Genomic DNA, 12,019 nt, shown 5'->3' with positions numbered 1-12,019 from the left:
ACACACACACACACACACACACACACACACACACACACACACACACACCCTGCCTGAATGGGACCAGACAACAGACACAAAGACCCCCTCCACCTCACTCCCTCACTCCCACACAACACAAAGTCAGGGTGTCAGTGACGTGCCAGGGGTGTTATGGGGGTGTGTGTTAGGTTGGGGGGGGGGGGGGGGGGTGAATTCATGTGGAAGCCAAGCAAAAGTGAGCATTTAGGGGGAGGGCAGCAAGGAGGGGGGAGGGAGGGAGGGAGGGAGGGAGGGAGGGAGGGGGGAGGGCAGCAGATATGGAAGCCATTGAGTGAGGCTCTGTTGACAAATTGATCTCTCATTTATCACGTTCCGAGCGGCGGCGGCGGCGGAAGGCTGACAAGGGGAGGAGAGGAAGACGGATCGCTGCCGCGTCTCCGCGCCTGACCCGGCCCGCGGCCACCAGAAGCTTCCCTTCAACGCTAACCCCGACGCTAACCCAACCGGCTAGCTCCTGCATCCACATCTACACCGCTAGCTTAGCTTAGCCTCAGGTCACCCAGGCCAGACAGCAGGCGGAGGGGGGGGGTGTTTAGTGTAGGGAGGGGGGGGGGGGGGGATCACTTACAGTGGTTATGCCATTTGATTGGGTGGATGATTGGGCGGGGGCGGGGCCATCCGTGGGACATCGATAGTGTGCACCAGAGGGAGGGATGGGAAACGCTGAGCTAATCCATAGTTCCTGTGCCGAGGCAGGGGCTCTGGTGGGTGGGGGGGGGGGGGGGGGGGCGGATAGAGGTGGGGGGGGGGAAGCCCCCAAGCCTCCTCGCTCTCTATGGGAAATCAAAGACCAAATAAAAACACGAACTAAACAATAACGCCGGTACAAAAACGAAAAACCAACAAAGAAGACAACAGCTTCAGTAAACAGGACGACCAAGGCCCCGTGCCGGCAGACCTCCCTCCCTCCCCGTCCCCTCTGAGCCCTCCCCAACATGGCCGCCGAGCCCCGCCCGGTTTCCCGCCGCTCTAGCGCCGTTCCATGGGCTCGTTCGCCCGTCTCCCGGTGCCCTCGGCGGGCGGAGAGCTGAGAGATGAAGTTCGAAACGAAATGTGAGGCGGGGGTCTCCGAGGGCCGCCAGGCCGCTGATTAATTAGAACTAATCGCACAGATCGCAGCTAATGGAGGGCTAATGGATTAGTGGAGGGAGACTCGCCGCATCCCTGGTATGTGCATGCGTACGTGCGTGTGCATGTGTGTGTGTGTGCATGTGCCCTCTGTATGTGGCCGTGCGTGTGTGTTTGTGTGCGCTTGTGCGTGTGCCTGTGTGTGCGCATGTGTGTATTTGCACGTGTGTATGTATGTGCGTGCACATACATACACTCCTGTGTGCGTGTGCACGTCTGTGTGTGCAAGCGTGCGTGTGCGTATGCACACACGTGCCTGCGCATGAGTGTGTGTATGTGCGTGCGAGTGCGTGTGCATGTGAGCGTGCATGTGTATGTATGCATGTATGCTTAGTGTGCGTGCACGTTTGCGCGTGTACGAAGCAATACTGCAGAGAGCGACCGCCTCTGTGCACACCAGTCAATCCGTCATGGCGTCTCGCTCGTCTCTTCCTGAGACGCCGAGGCGTCGCGTTCTCTCCCAGCGTTCCGGCGGGGAAAATAAACGAGGAGTTCCTTCATCCAAAATAAATAAACACGAGCCGGGGGTTGGCTCATACGTTCCTCTTCCCCCCCCCCCCCCCCCCCCCCCTCCCCAACCCTCTCGCCTTTTCTTTCTTCATCTCGTTTCATGTCGCGGTTCCGCTGCGTAAACACGGGGTTTGGCGGGGGGGAAACACAACTCCGCCGCCGTGAGCCGCCGGTTGGGGGCGGGGGCAGGGGGGGGGGGGGGAGAAAAGGACCCGCATGAATCACGCCGGGCGCAGGCAGCGCGCGCGGAGCCACAATGGCCTCATTGTCGCTTGTCTGGCCTGTGAAATATACCTTCCATGCTAGTGCATTTGTTAGCCCGCGCACAAAGATTAATGACATCCCGCTCTCATAAAGGAGAGATTGTTTCCTCTGCGCCTCTGACACACAGGTTATAGTGTGTGTGTGTGTGTGTGCGCGCGCGTGCGTGTGTGTGTGTGTACCTTGTGTGCCGAGTGAGTATGCTTTGTGAGTTATTGTCTTGCGTGTGTGTGTATGTGCGCTTGTTTTTCACGAGTACAGCTATTTCTATGCGAGTAGGAGGAAGTGTTGAGCAGAATGTATATTAAAAAAGGTGATAGTTTCACACCGTCTTCCTCCATTCGTGTACACTTGTGTGCACGGCTGAGTACGCGTGCGCACGTGTGAGTGTGCGTGCGTGCACGTGTGTGTGTGTGGACGTGCGAGCGCAGCGTTTGTCCCTTTTGATCAGAATATATATTAGTCCCGTTGTTGCCTTGACGCTGGCCATCTGGAGCACGTCGCCGTGGTAACAAAGGGGATGCATCCGAGGGCGGGCACAGTGGGAAGTCATTTGCCACCGGCCCCAAGATGGCACAGAGTGGAAGATAACATACAAAATAAATGGGGGGAGAACAGAGGGCGAGAGAGCATCAACAAAGGGGGGGAAAAGAGAGAGAGAGAGAGAGCGAGAGAGAGAGAGAGAGCGAGAGAGAGAGAGAGAGAGCGAGAGAGAGAGAGAGAGCAGGCGACGACGGGATACAAACAAGCCCCCCCCCAACCACGATGAGACGATGTGTTCAGTAGAATCAAAGTACATCAAAATAATCATTTCATCTCTTTTCGATATTCAAACGCACAGTGGACACACACACACACACACACACACACACACACACACACACACACACACACACACACACACACACACACACACACACACACACACACACACACACACACACACACACACACACACACACAAAAGAGAGGAGCAAAACAAAACTAGAAGAAGAAAGAGGAAAAAAAAGCACAAAGGCTTAAGGCTTATAACCATGGTAACAGGGCCCTAACGATCCGGGGCTCACGGGGAGGGTGGGAGGTGATCAAACGGGGGGGGGGGGGGGGGGGGGGCAGCGGCCCATCTGAGGTGAGTCTGAGGCAGCCCGTTCAGCCTGCTCGGCTAAACGTCAATATTCAATTAGGCCCGTGGACCTCATTAGGAGGGGAGCAGAGCTCTCTGCAGGCTTGACATGGCTCTTAACCCGCATCCCTCTGCCTCCCCTTCTCCCCTCCTCTCTGCCTCTCCCTCTCTCTGCCTCGACTTCACTCTCCCTCTCCTTCTCCTTCTCTCTCTCTGCTTCACTCCGCCTCTCCCTCTCCTTCTCTCCCTCTCTTCTCTCTCTCTGCTTCACTCTGCCTCTCCCTCTCCTTCTCTCCCTCTCCTTCTCTCTCTCTGCTTCACTCTGCCTCTCCCTCTCCTTCTCTCCCTCTCCTTCTCTCCCTCTGCTTCACTCTCCCTGTCCTTCTCTCCCCTCCACGTCTCTCTGCCTCCCCATCTCCTTCTTTCTCTTTCTCCTTCTCTCTATCCCTCCTCTTTGCTCTCTCTCCCCCTCCCCTTCTCTCTCCCCCTCCCCTTCTCTCTCTCGCTTTCCTTCCTCTTCACATCTCTCTCCCTCTCATTCTCTCTCTCCCTACCTCTGCTTCTCGCTTCCTCCCTCCCTCACCTTCTCTCCCTCCCACAAAGTGCAGCCTCCATTACCTCCCAGTGCAGTGTGTGTCTGGAGAGGAGGGTGAATAATATAGTGATAATATAATATAGGCCAACATTATTATCCAATCATAATAATATGGGCTCTAAACGCTGCCTCCCTCTGCCAATCAAAAACCACAAAAACTCAAAACCTCCCGACTGAAACCTTACACTCTCTCAATCTAACACCTTTCGACCTGGCTGCCCCTGAATTGGATCTGTTAAATGCCTTTTTCTCTATCCGCTGTCGAGGACCAGGAATACATTTCACAGTTTTTTCGCCCAAGGCAACCCACAGTTCTCCTAAAAACCGTAACAGAGAGAACCATTAAATGATGGCAGCTCCGGAGGAGCCTGAGACTTCTGCAGCCGAAGACGTCTCCCGTCGAGTTAATTCTTTGCAGAGCGACGTCGCAAAAGGTCAACGGCGAGCCCCTCACTGGAGAGCGTACGGTTAGCTGAGTGAGGCTTAGTGAGAAGACGCTCTCTTCTTGCATGCCGTATAATATGAAGGTTATCTGCAGGGCTTGGTCTCCACTCCATCCTCACAAGGGGACTTGAAACACGCATTTTGGAGGAATAGAATTCTTATATTCTTCACACTCGTGTACGGCAGTGATCGAGCCTGTTAATCACTGTGTATGTATCTCAGTTTGATTGTATTCCTGATCGTGTACTAGATGTATACGTTATACTGTACTTTGAATGACCAGAGCAGAACCATACATTGTATGACCCATACACAATATAAGTGTTCCATTAAAAATAACACATTTCAAAAGATTCAACACAAAATCGTCTGAACAATTGTACTAATACCGACCGATCTCCCCATATTATATTCACCTTCAGACATGAATAAAGAACCACCAAACACGAGAAACCACCTCTGTTTACAAATGTATTTACAGTTGAGCAGGCTGCTCACTAAACACACAGACAGCCTCTCTCAACACAAACCATACGATCGACCACGCACGTACACGCACACACAAACGTGTCATGGTGGTTGTGCACAAGGGATTCGTGTCTGGGACGCAGATAGGAGCTGGCATGTCCCAGGTTAGAGTGCATATCTTCCTGTAAACAGAGTGCATTCTGGGATACGTTGCCCGCACGCTGAACGGACCACAGCGGATACACACGCGGGCTCTTTGTCCCTCCCTGTTGGGACAATAAGAATCCAACCGTGCGGAAAACAAAATGGTGGAAAACTAAAAAAGGAAAGCATACAAAGCAAAAAGTGTTGAAAGAGTGGAGCCAGAGAGAGAGCCAGAGCCAGAGCCAGAGCCAGAGCGAGAGAGAGCGCGCGCTTGTGCAGCGGCAGCCGAGTCTAGGCAGTGGCCGGGCGATCCATCGTGTCTGACCCCTCTGTCACAGCGGCCTGGGGGTCAGCAGGGGGGAGGGGCCTAATTGATCAAGCTGTCAGAACCAATGAGGAGGGCCATGTTAATGGGACTTTTATAAGCCCCGCGGGAGAGCCCCGCCACCCGACACACACCAGGCCGGGCCGTGGCGCTCTGATCTCATGGGCTACGTGCCGCATATACCCACACGTACACTCTCTGCTGTGTGTGTGTGTGTGTGTGTGTGTGTGTGTGTGTGTGTGTGTGTGTGTGTGTGTGTGTGTGTGTGTGTGTGTGTGTAGCCTTATTAAAAGGAGCAAAGCGGAGGAGACTCCGCCCGGGTGTTTCTTGACAAATAGCCTCTCAGCACCAAGGCCACCTCTGGTAACTTTAGGGACAGAGAGAGCAGGGCGGAGTCGCAGGGGTGAAAGGTGTGTGTGTGTGTGTGTGTGTGTGTGTGTGTGTGTGTGTGTGTGTGTGTGTGTGTGTGTGTGTGTGTGTGTGTGTTAAAGTGTGTGTGTGTGTGTGTGTGTGTGTGTGTGTGTGTGTGTGTGTGTGTGTGTGTGTGTGTGTGTGTGACTGTGTGTGTCTATGACTGCGTCTATAACTGTGTGTGTGTGTGTGTCTATTACTGTGTATGTGTCTGTGTGTGTGTCTATGACTGTGTGTGTGTGTGTGTCTATGACTGTGTGTGTGTGTGTCTATGACTGTGTGTGTGTGAGTGTGTGTGCGTGTGTGTCTATGACTGTGTGTGTGTGTGTGTGCGTCTATGACTGTGTGTGTGCGTCTATGACTGTGTGTGTGTGTGTGTGTGCGCGTGCGTGCGTGCGTGCGTGTGTGTGTGTGTCTATGACTGTGTGTGTGTCTATGACTGTGTGTGTGTCTATGACTGTGTGCGTCTGTGTCTGTGTCTGTGTCTGTGTGTGTGTGTGTGTGTGTGTGGTTAGCCCAGGCGCTAATAACCTGTGCCTCTCATGACTGATGGCGTTGTGGACTCGACTCATGCAGCAGTGGTCACACTGCCAAACGCTGTGGCACTAAGGGTGACCCACCGGACCCCCACCCCCCACCCCCACTTAGCACAGGCTGGCCTCTGCAGTGCCGGACAAAGGGGACGGACACACACACACACACACACACACACACACACACACACACAGAGAGACGGATATATAAATAGAAACTTTCTCATCTTCCCCTTTCTCCCTGCCTACCACTATTTACGAAGCCAGCTGCAGTTTGACCTGCAGGCCTCTGCTAGGAACAACGACTGTATATCAAAACCAGGGGGGCAGCTGGCCCACCACCAACACAGCTGCTCCAAGAAGCCCCTCCACGCCCGGGACGGGGGGGGGAGGGAGGCGGAGGGAGGCAGAGCGAGAGAGAGAGGCGACGGCGGCCGGTTGCCCGGTGTCTCGCCGCGTAAGCACACTCGGCATCCACCGAGCGCAGCAATGTGCTCCCATAAATAGGCCATATTGTGTCGCGCGCAAAGCCAGCACTCCGATGACTAACGGCCGCCGCGGTGAAACCGTGGAATGGGCCGTGACGCGCGCGCGGCGCTCTTCGACGAGACGGCACGTCTCAAAGCGGTCGGCGGAGGCCGAGAGACGAGGTTCAGGATCGCGCCTGGTCGGTGCTTGACCGGCGTCGTTACTCTGAGCGCACCGCACTGAGGTTAAGTGCTCTGAGACCGGGCGCCGAGGTGTATGAATGGACTGGACGCCTCCATCTGTTATTTATGATCGGCATAATGTCCAACAAACACAGGCGAACGCACAAATGGGCTGCGTGACAATTGCGTAGTTAAATGACTCCTCTGAACCAACTGGTTAGAGTCTCCTGTAAGGGTGAATTAGTTGTTTGCTGCTTAGTTGTCAGCCAACCGCAATTAATACAGGTTGAGTTTTTATTTGTATTATTAATTATATGTAACGACTTAGTAAAACCCAAAATAGCATGTCCACTATAAAGCCACGCCATGTATTTTAACAAACCCCAGAGCATTCCAAATGGGTTATGAACGTAGTGTCTTGGCCGTGATGCAACAGCAGACCCAAATAGAGAGATGACACAACTCCCAAACTAAAGCATGGACCAAAGTACAGATCAGCACAATGCATTGTACCCTACAGTCACAAAAAAAAAGTGGTTCCTGGAGTTCTCCTGGAACCACGACAGACTTGCAGGAGTTTAGTCAAGGTTGCGATTATCAATGCGTGAAGATTAAAGGGTGTGTGTGTGTGTGTGTGTGTGTGTGTGTGTGTGTGTGTGTGTGTGTGTGTGTGTGTGTGTGTGTGTTTTATACAATGGGAGGTTTTGGCCTTCAAATATTCCCTGATTAAAATTTGAATCTGTGTTATTGGGAGGCATTCTTTGCTTCAAAGTTTTCAGTCAACGTGACATACAATAAGTGTCTCGTTCACACATACAATGTGTGAATCAGAGAACATTCATTTCTTCACTTTCAGATAGTGCCACCACAGCCTAAAGCCATAAAATACACTACACTACAATACAAATCATGGACAATAAACAACTTCAACCAACAATTGAATAGGTTCAGATTCTTTCACACCCTACCAAAATAGCCCTCATAACCGGTACTCTTTTGCCCATTTCGTTTAGCCAGGGATCTGTTGTCATTCAGCGACAGTTGTGCGTGCGCTGCTGCAGCTTTGGATTCGGCGGCATTAATGGGATAATGGCGGCGTTTACAGTAATTATCGGTTATTATGGTAATTTAAGTAGCAGGTGTGATTCCCCGCCTGTGGCCATGAAAGGTAAGCTAGGAGGTAAGGGAAGGGGAATGGACGCGTACATACAAGATAACGTTGACCGAGTGCCCCCCACCCCCCCCTCCCCCAGGCCTGGGGAGACTCTGAAACCCAAGGCACGCCGGACAAAGACCCAGGAGGGGGGCACTGGGCTGCTCCCAGTGCCTATTCACTCCAGCAAGAGGGGCTGGGGGGGGGGGGGGGGGCAAGTGGCCTATTCAACCTGCCCTGAGAAGCACGGAGACAAGGAGGGTCTCGTTTCTTTAACCCAAAGGCCCCCCCACCCCCCGCGTGGCCCCTCCCAGCCCACGCCCTGACCTCTGTGAACTCATAAACTTGATCTGAGGAGGAACAATGTAGCACAGAGGAGACGGAGGAAGGGGGAGGAAGGGGGGAGGAAAGGGGGAGGAAGGGGGGAGGCAAGGCCAGGATTACGTCTCTGGGAAATATCTGAATGTTTGGCCGGTATAATTGGACCACAAAGTTCAAGGTTCATATTTCCTTTGCCTCAACTTCAAGGGCTCCCCCCCCCCCACCCGCCCCCCTTCCAGCCCCCCACCCCCCTTCTGCCCCCCCAGCAGCAGACCCCACCTCTGTTCAGTCCTACCAGAGCAGTTTGAGCGTGGAAGGAGGAACAGTTGTGGCAGAGGTCACCTCTGAAACACAAACCACTGTAATTCCCAAATGGATTCGGTGGACTCTTCTCAATTCCCCCCCCCCCCCCGCAGAATATATGGACTGATAATAAAATAACGAACACGAAATGACAGCTGGAAGGGCAAACGACTCTGACATTATTTTAATAAAGAAAGTCAGTGAGGGTCAATGCGAGTTTGCGTTTACGTACATTTCAGGTATCCGAAGGGTCGAGGTGGGAGACCTCTTAGTACTCTTAGATAAATTATTAATTAAATGTACTTTCTCCTTTTGTCATGAATAGAAACGACTGGAAAACATTGGTTTGCAGTATTCAAGTGTATTCATATACACACACCATGATTGTGTGCAAAGCTGTACAACGGGTGTCTGGTTTGAGCAGCATGCCTCTATAAATATGAACATAGTTCCACCTTAGACCAGCCCTTTGGCGTGGACCAATCACACCGCTTCGCTCTAGCGTCACGGCGATCCCCTGTTTGTGTTCTCCTGGCGGCCAGACCCGGCTCCGGAGCCAAGGGCCACCGGGCCAGCTCTGGTTGTCACGGTGACCTGTTGACGAGGGCCAGGGACAGCGGGGGGCCCCCGGCCAAGAGCTGCACGCGGCCGCGCAATTGGCGGGTCCTTGAGTACCAAGTACCGAGGTCAAAGGTCACGGCCTGCTGTGCGACGGGGCTGGGAAAGGGGGTGAGGGGGTCGGGGACAGGAAGGACTCACTGGGGGTGGCCTGTGGTTAAGGCGGGGAGGTTAATCAGGGGGTGGGGTGGGGGGGGGGGGGGGGGACAACAAGTGGATGTTAGCGAGGGCACGGAGGCACGGCGGCAACAATGGACGACAGGAAATCATATAAAGCTGGCATTGTTGCCGTCGAGGGTTTGTGTAGAAAGAGCCGGAACAGGGCCGAAGCAGCGCGAGAGCAGGCACCCACCGAAACGGGACTCCTGTGTGTGTGACACACACGCACACACACACACACACACACACACACACACACACACACACACAGAGACGCACACTCACACGTAGCATGCGCACACAAACACAGGCACACACACGCAGACGAGCACGAACGCACATAGGAGTACACACACAGGTCTTTGTGTCCAAAAAGGCGCGCACCCTTGCGTGCACCTTTTCTTTCGGAGGCCTGGGAGCAGGTCCTCCGTCCCGTGAAGGGAAGGAGTGTGGATCCCGCAGCTTGGCACACAGCTGTGTGTGTGTGTGTGTCACGGTTCACCAGTGGAGTGGACACCACAACGAGCAGCGAGCAGCGCAGACTCTGATGGTCCGATAAACCAACGGCTGGGGATTAATGGGGCCGCCGCAGCGAGGGAAACAGACACCGCCGACCCCCCGACCCCCCACGCTCCTCCAGATCCCATCGCCAGATTGGCTCCCGTCACTGCCAGTTGTGATGTGTGCGTGTGTGTGTGTGTGTGTGCGCGCACGTTTGTGTGTGTCTGTGAATGTGTGTGTGGGTGTATATGTGTGTGTGTGTGTGTGTGTGTGTGCGTTTGTGTGTGTCAGTGAATGTGTGTGTGTGTGTGTGTGTGTGTGTGTGTCTAGGTGTTTGTGTGTGTCTAGGTGTTTGTGTGTGAGAATGTGTGTGTGTGTGTGTGTGTGTGTGTGTGTGTGTGTGTGTGTGTGTGTGTGTGTGTGTGTGTGTGTGTGTGTGTGTGTGTGTGTGTGTGTGTGTGTGTGGGTTCTAGGAAGCAGGAAGTAAGGGAAGTGCCCGGGAGCACATGAATGCTATCACTGTGGACCAGAGGGCAGCGCGCCGGTCCTTCCCTGGGGCTTTACCCGCGCTGTTTTGTGTTCATTCTCAAACCGCGATGATTGATGGTTCCTCCTGGAAGCTCTCAGTAGGAGCGCGTTCTCCGGAGCGTTTCCCAGGAGCCACCGCAGGGACCGACGGTTTGATTTGGCGGGAGGAGTCGGGGTCTTGGGGGGGGGGGGTCTAGGAGGCTGAGGAGGACGGGAGAGATAAACGCGTGCGGGCGTGTGTGTGTGTGTGTGTGTGTGTGCGCGTGTGTGTGTGTGTGTGTGTGTGTGTGTGTGTGTGTGTGTGTTGGTCAGCGGCCACACTCTCGCGGACGGAGAGAGACACCCGCTATGATTCAAATGAGCCGTACCCCCTCCCTGAGCCGTACCCCCTCCCTGAGCCGTACCCCCTCCCTGAGCCGTACCCCCTCCCTGAGCCGTACCCCCTCCCTGAGCCGTACCCCCTCCCTGAGCCGTACCCCCTCCCTGAGCCGTACCCCCCCCCTGAGCCGTACCCCCTCCCTGAGCCGTACCCCCTCCCTGAGCCGTACCCCCTCCCTGAGCCGTACCCCCTCCCTGAGCCGTACCCCCTCCCTGAGCCGTACCCCCTCCCTGAGCCGTACCCCCTCCCTGAGCCACATCTCAGCCGCCATGTCTTCCTCCCCGATACCCTGAATCATTCATGATGCGGCCCCCGGAAGGGCCAGGGATAGGAAGTGGTGATTCTCAGAGCCACACACACACACACACACACACAAATGACTAGACATACACACACTACTAGAGACAGGCGCACACACACACACACACACACACACACACAAATGACTAGTAGACATACACACACTAGTAGAGACAGACACACACACACACACACACACACACACAAATGACTAGTAGACATAACCACACTAGTAGACAGACACACAAAAAGGATGAAATAGCGCTGGTGCCTAGAATATTCCGGGTTACGGCCGCGTTGTCACCGGTGTCTTTACTTATTTATCCATGCTTTTATTTCTCCTGGATTCTGACTGCACCAGCACTTAGTGACCTTCTCCCCCCCCCCCCCCCCCCCGCTCCCCCACCCAAATGTCCTCGCTCTTCGACCAAACCCTCACCCCCCAGCTCATCAACCCAAACCCCTTTCTCTGCTCCGTCCAGGCCTTCGAGCTCCCCCACCCAAACCCGCCCTCGCTTCTCCACCCAAACCCTCCAGCTCCCCCACCCAGACCCCCCTCTCCCCCCCCCCCCCCCCCATCGGAGGAGTAACGGCCCAGACAGCAGCTCCACTACAGCCAGGGGGATCGGAAGAAATGAAACGTAACCACACACCCCCCGCCCACAGGGGCAGAGTGGTCTGAAAGCACGCGGCTAATGCAGAGCCGACGTCTGCCCCCCTCCCACCGCCGCCCCCCCTCCCCGCAGACACACAGGTACTCACCAGGCTGCTGCAATATTTATCCTGCCGCAGCACGACGTCCCAGCGGGGGGGGGGGGGGGGGGGGGAAACAGGCAGGAGTCCCTGGCACACGCGTGCATGTGCACGCACATGCACGCACGCCCACACACAAACACAGGGACAAACATTCATACACACACACACACAGGGACAAACATTCACACACACACACACACACAGGGACCAACATTCACACACAAAAAAAAAAACTGACAATCATTCACAAACACACACAAAGGGACAAACATGCCGACAGACACACACACACACACACACACACACACAGGAGCAAACATGCATACACAAGCACGTGCACACACACACACAGGGACAAACATCCACA

This window comes from Gadus macrocephalus, chromosome 14 (genome assembly GCF_031168955.1).
Source record: "Gadus macrocephalus chromosome 14, ASM3116895v1".
Taxonomy (NCBI): Eukaryota; Metazoa; Chordata; class Actinopteri; order Gadiformes; family Gadidae; genus Gadus; species Gadus macrocephalus.
Note: the sequence above shows the minus strand (reverse complement) of the source record.